The sequence below is a fragment of the Trichosurus vulpecula genome, chromosome 6 (genome assembly GCF_011100635.1).
Source record: "Trichosurus vulpecula isolate mTriVul1 chromosome 6, mTriVul1.pri, whole genome shotgun sequence".
Classification (NCBI taxonomy): domain Eukaryota; kingdom Metazoa; phylum Chordata; class Mammalia; order Diprotodontia; family Phalangeridae; genus Trichosurus; species Trichosurus vulpecula.
The window spans coordinates 100,108,793-100,120,922 of NC_050578.1; the positions used below are offsets into that span (position 1 = coordinate 100,108,793).

Here is a 12,130-nt window from a genome sequence, read left to right on the forward strand (position 1 = left end):
GCTGCCTCAGTCTAACTTTATTTCCATCATGACAAGTAAACATTTTTAATAAAATCCTAGCAAAAAGACTACAATATGTAGCCAAAACAACTATTTATTATGACCCACAATGGACTTATACCAAATATACAAGGACAATTCAACTTTAGGAAAACAGTCAACATAAGTATCAAATTAAAAAGAAAACATACAAATATTGGCTACTACTTTACAAACGAGAGCATTGTGGGTCACAACGGTTCCATGACTTGCCCAAAGGCATACAGCTAATCAGTTCAGGGATGGAACTTGAATCCTGATCTTCTGGCTCAAAACATAGGGTTCTTTCCCCCAACTTAATTAGGGTAGTTTTCTTAAAAGGCACTGAGATATTCCCAGAAACTTCCTTGGCTCAGAGGACTAAGGACTCAGACTGTAGACTTCCTTCATCTCCTGAATATAAAGGAGTCATGGTGACCAGGAGGAAGGGGGGAATACTTTGCTGGTGGATTGTGGTGGGAGTTTCCATTCAGGGCTGGGAAACCTGCAGCCTCCCTTAAGGCCATATGTGGCCCTCTAGGTCCCCAAGTGTGGCCCTAGGACTGAATTCAAACTTCACAGAATAAATCCCCTCAATAAAAGGATTTGTTCTATAAAACTTGGACTCAGTCAAAAGGCTGCACCCAAGGACCTAGAAGGCCACACGTGGCCTTGGAGGCTGCAAGTTCCCCACCCCTGGATGTCCAGAAAGCTAGGGGGTCTGTACTTGGCCTCAGCCTAGGAAGCTGCTCAGACTGCTCTGATCCACAGATGAGTAGTCCTCTCAGACTAATCGATCACCTGAAGGCTCTGGGGGTGGTCCTCTAGTGGATCTTTTTCTCTCTTTTTCTTTCTCTTCCAGTATTTCTCTCCTCAGCCTTCTGGTGACTATTACTATTGTTGCTGTTCATCCTTCAGGTTGGAAGAAGACCAATGACATCCCCAGAAGGATGCCTCGACTTGGGTTTAAGTGAGGCAGAATTCCATAAAGTCATCAGCCTCACCCTCTCTTCACTGACATCCAGGGGCGAGACAACAATCAGGATGACTGGTGATGGCCCAGGATGCAGCGGATGACCTCGGTGTCTCTGATGTCTGATGAAGCTCTAAGCGCTTCAGCTGCTTTCACAAAGGCTGGAACAAACTGTTCTCTTCCGCCCATTTCACCGGGGGACGTCTTCACATGCTGGAGGCAGATATTCCCTGAACTCACCAACAGCTTTAAACAAGCCTGTCGGCTACCCTCAACCTGGTTTAGCCCATGATGGCTTTACTGGGGAGTAGCTCCTACATATGCTACAGTTTCTTGAAGTGACAGGTGAGAGTTGGGTGACAGGTAGATACCAAAGGTGGGTGCTCAGCAAGTCCTCACACCAGAAGTTTTAGTTCTCCCTGAACATCTCACGCACTACTCCACCCTGACTACTAGAGATAAGGACAAGACAGTAAGGTTAGAAAGACTGGGGCTTCCACTTCAGAAGTACTCTGCACAAGGTTATGTTTACCATGTAGATTTTAAAGGAGAAAACCTAACCAAGCTGTAAAGACTGCTGTAAAAAATCTCAGAAAGGTGGGGAAGATTAATGAAGTTTCATATCCAAAACAGCTCTCTCAGGCCTCTACAATATCTTACAATTCTGATGCTAGACTCTTTTTCCTAATATTAGCAGAGATTAACTTCCATTGACCTTTTGATTGGACTTTCAGCTGGAGATAAGGTTTACAACAGGTAGGAAAAACTTCAAGATACTATCTCTGTCTTCTCAACCCTTGCCAGAGAGAGGTTGCAGAGATAAAAGATAGATAAGAAAGAAACAAATTTTTTTTTCCTGGTTTGTAGAAAATTATGGCATTATAAACTAATTATAGACTAAATTTGCAACTGAAATGAAATATTTAACTGTAAACTTCCAAATTTTGGTTTGAAGATTTTTATAAATACTGAAATATCCTAGTAAGTTTTTAGAATTTGCCATCTATTGGAACTAAAGTATATACAAGCAGCATACCCTTCTACTACTATCTCCTTTCCCTGGAGATTGACAAATTTATTGTTTTAGTGTAAGGGAAGAAAGAATTTAACCACCTGGAGAATGCTGAGAAGGCCTTAAAACAAGAAAATAAAAGAACGGTTTGCAGTCTGAAGCCTTTGGGCCCTATCAGGTTAAAATTTGATCTTAGAAGGATGTTATATCTTAACACCATTTTCTTCTGTGAATGATTCAATAGAATGTTATTGTTGGGATAAATTAGAAATGAAGTCACCTAAAATAAATTGAAATAGACTCTGCAACTCAAAACGTAAAAATTTTGCAATTTATTAGTACATTATAAGAAAATTTGTACAGGAGTGATTCAGTGGAGTATTAGATGAGTCTATGTCTGGGAAGTAAAGATGAGATGGACTTAAGACCAGTGAATATAAGAGAAGTGTTGAATGGAAATGCAACAAGAAAGATGCAGTTATGAAATTTGTAGGGCTTTAACTGAAGTCCACTGGAAAGGAAAAAAAAAAGAGATGAGAAGGTTTAAACAGTAGATACTAGAGCAGAATGGGCGGAACTTTAAAGAAAGTCGGAGTCCATTTGTACTGACAATGTGAATACTGAGTTTGAAAGTAAACGGTTTCAAGTTATGGAAAGTGAGGTCTGAAGGGGTTTTGATCTTATTAAGATAAAAAGGATATGAGAAATTTTCTACGCCCGTAAATGTGTGGGCACCAGTTGGAGAAATGCCTGTTAGCAATTTAAGATAGACAATATTCTATCAAAATATAACATTTACTTAATGGAAACTATAGAAATAAATTTGTAGTATGAAATAATTTCAATACAGCATACTAAGATTCTGTCTTAGAAAGGTATGTTCCAATCTTCAGAGCCTCATGGGCCTCAAAAGAAGTAGATGAGAACGTGAGACTGCCATTGTAAATCTTTAGAACCGAGCAAACTGAAAGCAGTGGGCTCTATAATTTGAGGTGCTGGAAGCTAATGGCCCTTAGGAAAACTGAAATTTTAAATACTATTTGTAATTATAAATCCAGATTTGACTGAATATGTCTTAAAACTAAATTATAATGTGGTCTCATTTAAAGTGAGATGTATTCTCCTAATAGGATAATTGTGATATTTGACCCTCTCTAATAGTCCTTAATGAAAAATATACTTGATACTTGGCATCAAGGCAATATGCTCAGAAGCTGCATGAATAAGACTTAAAATTACTTCAAAATTACTCTATACTGGTTTTTAAATGCAATTAGTATAGAACACCAAACTGAAAGATGAATAAAGTGTTTTTCTTTCTTTCTTTTTTGGAGGGGGGAAGGCAAGGCAATTGGGGTTAAGTGACTTGCCCAAGGTCACACAGCTAGTAAGAATGTCAAGTGTCTGAGGCCGGATTTGAACTCAGGTCTTCCTGACTCCAGGGCCGGTGCTCTACTCACTGTGCCACCTAGCTGCCCCAAGTGATTTTCTATGTTAGAGGATTTGGAAATGCAATCAAGTGATGTTGACTGGCAATAAGTTTTGTTTTGTATTTTAAGAATCCATAGTAATATTTATATTATTGTTAGACTTCTAATTTTTCTTGTATTTTTAATTTTTGGGAAATCCTTGTATTGAGACATACTATTAATTATAAAAATGATACCCAGAGGATGATACAATTGTATCATTAGAAAATTAATTCCTCTTTTGATCAGAATGCTGAAAATTATGAATTTAAGCTAATTCAGTATATTTTTCCTTACAGTAGATAATAATAACTTACAGTTTGGGAAAAGTACAAAAGACTTTGCAAAGTTGCATGATCTGTTCTTTGGGGACTTGTCGGATTTTCCATTCCCCCTTCAGCCTTACTGAGGTCATAAAATCTTATCAACTCTAACAGAAGTTGCAGAAGAAATGTGAAGTTAATGAGAAATTAGAATGCCTTACAGTTGAAGTAAGGGGGCTTACTTAGTTTATTTTGTAAACAATGATTTTTATCTGATAGACTGTTTGACCACTGCTTATGAAAATTATGAACGTACACGTGGATGGACCACAGATTTAAAGATATTATTTTTATCTTAGGGGTTGATATGCAAAACCTTCACATACGGATAAAGATTTTATTTTTATCTTAGGGGTTGATATGCAAAACCTTCAGATACGGATATTTGTTCGTCTGGAGGCTTGTAATAAGTAGCCAGTGTTTTTCTGGGTTTTGAGTGAACTATCATGTATTCACTATATGTGTGAAACTCCAGGATGGGATTGTTCTCAATTTCTAATGATTGATTTCTGCTCCAGGATGGATTTAAAGTAGAAATGACGCATAAGATAAGTCTTTGTACATGTTTTTGCTGTTATTGCAACATGAGAAAAAAAATAATAACTATACCTGGCCCTAAACTGTGATTAATGAAACTTGTTATTTTAGGTAAAATCTCTTGAGACTGTAATTTGTTATGTTCTGAATTTTGGTTTCAATAATCTATCATTCAAGGTAAATATCACATGTTATTCAAAGAAAGTGTGATCTGAGACTACTACAGGTAGATAGATGTCTGTGTCAGGGAAGGTAGAGAGAACAACCTTGCTAAGGTAGGATTCTCTTAACTCTGTTTCCCCACTGTGCCATTTCCCTTATGAATAGGAAATTGTCCCACCTGGTTAATTCTGAGCCTGGCTATGACAGCCTGTGAATAATGTGGAATTTTGCTGCATGACTGGCTGTTCCAGAATAAAGGTTAATTACAACTCTTACCTGGAATCAAACAGAACTAAGGAAGCTTGTGCTCTATAAATTATTCATCAATGAGGCCTTTTATTTGTGTACAAAGCACTCAAAAACATTTGGTATAGATGGGTGAGTAGGTATATAAGGTCCTGCTTATTCATAAGGAGCGGTTTTATGCTAAGAGGGTCAGAAAATATTTTATTTCAATCAACTAGGTAAGAATGTCAAACGCTGCCTTTCTCATAGGTGATTTTTTTTTTGCCTAAAGAGCAGGAAAGGAACTGTGGTTCAAATAAAAAAATGATTTAAAATATGAGAATGAGGAAACAGTTTTCAGATGGGATTTGAGTAGTTTTGGACAGAAAATGAACTGCGACATAAATGTTGTTGTTCAGTCATTTTCATTTCTTCAAAACTCCATTTAGGGTTTCTTGGCAAACTAGAGAGGTTTGATGTTTCCTTCTCCAGCTTCTTTTACGGATGAGGAACTGAGGCAAAGAGGGTGAAGTGATTTGTCTAAGGTCACACAGCTAGGAAGAGGCCACATTTGAACTCAGGTCTTCCTGATTTTCCTGACTTCAGATTAGGCACTCTATTTACTGGCCACCTAGCTGTCCCATGGCATAAATATAAAGGCTTAAATCTCCTTGTGAAAGATGTAAGGTTATGACACCTTTTTTCTTTTTTTTTTTTGCAATTTGAAAGTTTAAAGGGGTAGAGAGGAAAAAAAAGGTTTATTGGCTTAAGCACTGGATTTAGGAAGATGTGGGTTCAAATCCTATCTCAGAAGACACTTAATAGCTGTGGGACCCTAGGCAAATAATTTAACTTCTTTGCTCTTTAGTTTCCTTATTTATATATATATTAAAAAAAAAAGATGGGGGTGAACTCAAAGGCATCTCAGGTCTCTGCCAGCTCTAAAATCTAAAATCCAATGATAATTTTGATCACATAAAAGTATAAAGGTTTTTCAAGGATAAAATCACTATAATATAATAAAAAGACATCATCAAATGGGAAAATAATTTTTACATCAAATGTCTGGCAAAAGTCTGATATCAAAGATAAATAAGAAAATGACATAAATATACAAAGCCAAAAGCCATTTCCTAACAGATAAATGTTCAAACGATATGATCGGTTTTTAATCAGTTTGCAAATTTAAAAGGACCATATGGAATAGGCTCCAAATAACTAATAATCTCTGGTTTTGCTTCATACCTGGCATATTGGCAAAGATGATATAAAATGGAAATAGTCAATGTTGGGGAAAGACAGGCACACTATTACATTGTTGGTAAAGCTGTGAATTTGTCCAAATGTTCTGAAAACAGTTTAATGAAAGAAAATTTACCAAACTGACCCAGAAATCTTACTCCTTGGCATATACCTGAATGAGATCAGCTACTAAGGAAAAAAAATTACCATAACAAAATGTTCATGCAGCATTTTTTGTGGCCCCAAAATATGAACATGGTGGAATATTACCATACTGGGTGACCTCTGATGTCTCAAATCTCTGATCTCTGATCCTATCTATGTAAGAAATAGTAAACATGAAGAATTAAGAGAAATATGGAAAGACCTATACAAAATAACACTAAAAATACCAGAATTTAGATTAATGTAATGACCAGTCTCTTCCAGAAAGCTGATTATGAAACATGTTTATCATTACTCCTACTGGTAGCACAAAACGACCATTATTAATTTGCTTTAACTTTTTCTTTGCTACAATGGAGGTTAATTGGGAGGTGAAAAGGAGGACATTTTTTAAAGCATTAAAAAAATTAATAAATAAAAATAGATTGGAATTTTTTAAATATACTGAGCTCTTTAGTAACTGTCTCATCTGCTCTGTACTTGTTTATATCAATAGTCATTGCCATGAACTTTAATACTAGTCAAATATGGAAAAGGAAAAAAAAACATTTTGCCCACTTACAAAGCCAAGCTAAATAATTTCTCAGTAGAATGAATCTCATTTAGCCATACAAATGAAACAGTCCCCTACATAACTTTCCAAATTTATCATTCTGTGCTCAGTCATAAGATTCAAAAACAAAATAATAAAATGACCGTCTTTTAAAGACAACTTTCAACATCTTGTTGCCTAGTAAGCACAATAAATAAATTTCATCAACTTGCTCTTCAGAAAAATACTCTAAACTAGAGGTTCTTAACTTTTTTGTGCAATGGACCCCTATGTTGCTAACTCAAGACTAGACTGGCACCTCCTCCCCCAGGCTCCTCTTCCCTCAGTTTGGAGGGCTGAGTAACAAATTCCTCCCAAAGCCTTCCTTTATGGAGGGCAGGAGCTGGACCCCAGCTCACTCCATTTTGTATCTGTTGCCTTGCTTGGTTTCAACACCATGGAACAAGATTACCTTACACCCTCCTACCCCATGGAGTTTATTCTGTATCCCCCTGACTCCCAGACATTACCAGCCTTCCTTTGTGTGTGGTTCTCCCTCCTCTCCCATTAAATTGTAAGCTCCTCCAGGTTAGAGACTTTCTTTCTATTGTTGTAAACCCAGGGTTTAGCACAGTGCCTCAGGGTCTCAAATGTTTACTGGATTGGAATGGATTAGAATAAGGTACTTAAATGCATAAAATAAAATACTAGGATTACCAAAAAAAACCAAAACAAAACAAAACCAATTATGTTGAAATAATTCTCTCTCTCTCCCCTCCCCCATCTCCCTCCCTCCCTCCCTTCCTCTCATATTAAAAAAAAAAAAACCAAGCTCATGAAACCTGGGACTAGGAAGCTTTGCTCTAAAATGAAAATTTTAACATCTGCAATCATGAGAGTTGGTGAGATTGTGAAAACAACATGAGAAAGGGAATTTAGGAGACTTGGGCTCTAAGGTGTCTCTTCACTCTAGTGTTGAGGTTTAGGAGTGCTGGGACACTGAAACAGCAACAGGTGAGTCCTGCCCAAATGAATTAGACCAAGCTTTCTTTCAGTTGAAGAAAAGGTTTATTAGAGTACTGACAGAAGGTGGGCATGATTCTAAAAATCCGCCATATTGGCTAGACTCTTAAGGAATCTGAGCATTGGCTAGAGTACTTTCACGGAGGCAAGGTGGATCTTTTATACAAAAGATAGTGGGAACCGAGAAGGGGTCTAGATGGAATTAAGGGAGTGGCAGTCTAGGGTGGGGCCAGGTGCAGACAATGAAAGGGCAATTAATTAACTGGGAAGGGCAGATTTCCCCAGTTGAATGTCAGGGACCTGAGCCACCTGGAAAAGTTCAGGGGATTTTCCTTTTTGGGGGTTCAGATCCCATCCCCATCACTACTAATGTGACCCCTGGTGAATCACCTCAACTCTCCTGACCCCTGTTAGAAATACACTTGACACTGAAATTCAGGTATCAAGGGCAATTTATTATTATTGAGGAATTCAAAGGAATTGGCAAATGTTCCTGGCCAGGAACTGACTCCACCCTTCTTTAGGAAGGGGGAGTGGAGAGTATAGGAGTGAGACCAACTTTGTTCTGTTAGATTGACATAGACTGAGGCACCATCAGCTCAGTATCTCCCTTCAGAGAACTGATTGGTCCACTCCCTTCTGGGTCACAATCTGCCCTATACGCTCCCAACATGCAACTCCTTGGTATGTTCCCCCCTCCTCATCATACATCCCATGTTCAAAAATGGCAGAAAACTCCTCCTGTGGGTGTGTAAGGTAATATTCAATTAGTCAATTAAGCATGCATGGTAGTCATTTGACCCAGTTTTCTCTTCAACCCAGACCATCACCTGGCCAGTTTAGACCAGTTTTCCTAACATCCTGGATCTGTGGTTTCTGCAAAACCACAAACTATTCCCATTGGCTGGGGACCCTCATCGTGATTAATTTTTACTCCTTCTTTGTTCAAGCTGACATTTAATTATTCTGTGGAACTCAATTACCTCTTCTGTGGAAACCTAACTTTCCCTAACTTTTACCCATCTCTCACATCTCAAACCCCTAAAGTCTAGTAAACACAAACCTGGCCTTAGAGTCTGGAAAGCTTGAATTCAAATCTGAAAATTACAAATTATGTGGCCATGGGCAAGTCACTTCACTTTTCTGGTCTGTGAAATGGAGATAATCGTATCTGTAGTACCCCTCTCACAGTTGTTGTGAGGCCCGATGAGCAAACTTGAAAGTAGAATATCAACCGTAGCTAGTATTATATTATTACATATTGTATTATATTTTACTGTTATTATATTATTCCCTCTTCTCAATAAGAACAGCTAGGTAGTGTAGTGGATAGAATGCCAGGCCTGGAGTCAGGAAGACATGAGTGCAAATCTAGCCTCACACATAGCTATGTGACTCTGGGCAAGTCTCGTAACCGTTTGCCTCAGTTTCCTCATCCGTAAAATGAGCTAGAGAAGGAAATGACAAACCACTCAAATATGTTTGCCAAGAAAACCCCAAAGAGTCAGACATGACTGAATAACAACAAAAAAGGTGGTGAACTCCTGGCATAGAAACGTTATATACACTGTCACACAGCTGGTGTGTCCTTTTATTTTGGCTTAACTATTTTTCTCTAAAAAGTTACAGGGATGATTTTGGTAAAGTGACTGAAAATAATCATTAAAACATTTAACATTTTTTCAAATAGTATGGAAAAAGAAAGTCATTTAATCTTTCTGTGTCTAAATTCACTTATCAACACAAATCTGGAGTTGGAATAAATGGTCTTTGGGTTCCCTCCCAGTTCTAGATGTATGATCCTATCAACTATAGAATGAGCCATGGATTTTTGTCTAGGAGATTTTTTGTAGATTCCAAACTCAGTGCAATTACTGCAAGGTCAACTGTGAATAGGCACATTTCAATGCTAATTTGAATACCATACTTAATGTATATGCTAATGAACACATTAGCATATCAAAACCAAATCACTTTTCAATTACTCTAGCCCCAGGCAGATTTGTGGTTATCCTCCATCCACAAAGGGTTTAGAGAGAAGGACTGGGTTTGGTGGCTTTTTTTTTTTTTGCTTGGTTGGTTTTTTTGTGATAGCTATAGTCAAGGCAGATTGTATTGAGTGTTGGGGGAGGGGAGGAGTACTGACAGTGATAGAAAGCAAAGAGTCAGACATTAATATTCTCCATTATACCAGGGTTTGTTTTTTTCTGTGTTGGTTGGAGATGCTGAGGGAGTTATGAGTTTTTTATGAAAGGCAGTTTTTTATGAAAGGCAATGTTTAAGTCTAGCTACATAGAGCAAGAAAAAAATGCTTATTAGGATAAAATTAGAATCTATAAAGCAATCAGCAGTGTAATACCCCTGCTAGTGAATACTACCCTAATTAAGAAAGGTATATTATGAAAAAGAAGTCTCTATATATTTATTAAAAGTACTTCCTTCCATACAAAATCTCATTACAGCCCCCTAAATTTTATAAACAGTACTAGTTCCTTTCTTCAGCATTCAGTGGATCTCTCCTTCAGGTACCTAGGTAATTAGTTGAAAATCATCATTTTTGCTATAACAAGATAAAGCAGGCTTAGTTTACCTAGCATACCCCACCTCCAATGGGAAACTCTGTGAGGAGATCCACACATTCAAAAATGGGACATCAGGAATCATTTTATCTAGCCCTTTCATTATACTAGAATTTGAGGAAACTGAACCAGAAAGGTTTAGTCAAGATACATTTTGTTAAACAAGTCATTTTAAGTTTCATTTTGTATATTACTAAATAGCTACTACCTATGAGAGAATTTGAATCACAACAAATTCCTATACTTTCTTAAAGTCAACAAACTAGCTACTTGTATGTTTTAGACCCAAAGACACTCAAGATGAAGTTTATCTATATTTCTGGGGGAAAAAAATTTCTAGGTCAAGTCCCAGAAATTAATAGTGAAAAGAATTAAAAAGAGACAAAATCCATTTTCTGACAGCTACCCCAAATGAGATGAAAGGAAGATGTCTTCCATGATGAAAAGCTGAATGGGATTTTTTTTTTAAAGTTTGCAGCATCTGACCAAGGGTAGAAACAAATACCCAGAAAAGAGTGTAATGCTTGGAACTAACCCAGTAAAGGAAAGAAAGGACTTTGGACCCAGAAGACTAATGCTGTCATCACTGTTAGGCTGCTAGGTTAGCAGAATCATAATCTGAATGTTCAGTTCAGGGTATTTAAAAATTCACAGAACATTTTTGGAAACAAATGGTGGTAGAGGGCTCCAAAGATGGCAAGCTCATTAAAAATAATTAGATGTGATTGAAAGAAACAGTTCAGTAAATTTCTTGTGAGCTCATAAATCAATGGTAATGAAATTGGCTTAAATGATACTAATTGGCTGCAAATTTGGAGGCTTATATTGTGTTGCTGAAGCATTATATTAAAATAAATTTCTGTCTACCATTGGCCCATTAATACAAAGCTTGATTTAATGCTAAACAACTTGAGATATTTGTCTAAGATAAAAACTGAATTTTTCTCTATCAAAAGCATTTTTAATTAGTAAAAACATAAACACTGAAAAGTCTTAGCTCTCACCTTCAAAAATATCGTGTAATTTAGAGACATGATTAGAAACAAGTTCTATTTAAGTCTCAGAGGGCATTTCATGAATGGATGACATTCAGAGTAAATACATTAACATTAGACTATTTCAAGAATGAGAATCAGTTATAAGCACGAACAATGTTACTATTGACAAGCTAGGTAATGATATAAGACACTAAATTAGTTAGCAAAAAGAAAGACTTAAAAAAAAGTCCTGATAGGATTAAACACAGTGCCATAAAATTTTGATTAATGTAAAGCTAAAAGTTAAAAACTTTTCTCATGCAAAGGGATGGACTTCTCATAATTCTTCCCTGATGCGGGCAGCCTTCTCTGAGGTCTCTTGATATTTATTATCTGGGTATCAATGGGTTGTATAGGTGTAATGGTAATTTAAATTTGAAGATCTTTTCCACCCATTAATAGTCCCATGTGACCTGCTTATGTCACAGGAAACCTAAGTCCCATGTGGTGGGAGGAGCTTGCTGAACTAGAGGAATTGGAAGTGTGGAGCAGGAAATGCTCAGAGCAGTTAGAGCTGAGGGAGAGAGCAGACCTGTGCTGGGTGTGCTGTGAGTGACTGTTGGTGGCAAGGCCCCAGCAAGGGGTGGGAATGGTTTTGAGATGGGTAATGCTGTGATGATGTGTATTAATTTCTTTGCTGCTATGATGGATTGGACTTACTGATTTTGGGACCTGGTTCTTTGGTGTCTGAATTAATAGTTTACTTCTACCTTACATATGAAGAGTCTCATATTTTGTGATACAGAACTACATAGGTATATTTACAATTATTGTCGATGTTATGATTATTGCCTTGATAATATAGTAGGTTATCCATCAATCATCACTCACTC

The 12,130-nt window shown here is 37.1% G+C and overlaps 1 protein-coding gene across 1 annotated transcript in view; it reads right to left on the minus strand.

Moving 5' to 3' along the window:
* MND1 (meiotic nuclear divisions 1) overlaps positions 1–12,130 on the minus strand; it is a 111,623-nt gene that overhangs the window by 83,435 nt on the left and 16,058 nt on the right. The gene's annotated exons all lie outside the window — the stretch shown is intronic.